We start from the raw sequence: 426 nt of genomic DNA, 5'->3' as shown, positions 1-426 counted from the left end.
ATATATTAAACATTTATCTATTCTCAACTTTATAGCGCTTCCTTCACTTCTTCTCCCCCCCCCCCCGCACCGTCCGATCTTCTTCCCCTCATCCTCCTCCCCTATTCCCACCCACCATCACCCATACACAAAAGACATATCTATGCGTGTTCGGTGGTCCGGCCCCCCCTTTCCCCCTTCCCTTCTCCCAACCTCCCCCCAAACCCTCCCTCCCCCCCCCCCTTCCCCCCCCCTACCCCCCAACAACTCACTACATTTGATAACCATCCCATTACTCGCTGTCGTGGTGCCGAGTCCAATCCCTCTGCTTCCCCCCCTCCCCCTCCTCGCCCACCCCCAATCCTCCCCCCCTTCTCCCCCTACCCTCCCCCCCTACCCTCACACCCCATACACACATATACACTCACTACTGAACTTTCGGTAGTG

The 426-nt window shown here is 57.5% G+C and overlaps 1 protein-coding gene across 1 annotated transcript in view; it reads right to left on the bottom strand.

Moving 5' to 3' along the window:
* The window catches only part of LOC119588836 (calcitonin gene-related peptide type 1 receptor-like), a 6,562-nt gene that overhangs the window by 2,802 nt on the left and 3,334 nt on the right, over positions 1–426 (bottom strand). The gene's annotated exons all lie outside the window — the stretch shown is intronic.

Source organism: Penaeus monodon, chromosome 24, assembly GCF_015228065.2.
Source record: "Penaeus monodon isolate SGIC_2016 chromosome 24, NSTDA_Pmon_1, whole genome shotgun sequence".
Classification (NCBI taxonomy): Eukaryota; Metazoa; Arthropoda; class Malacostraca; order Decapoda; family Penaeidae; genus Penaeus; species Penaeus monodon.
This window is presented reverse-complemented; position numbering and strand designations above follow the sequence as displayed.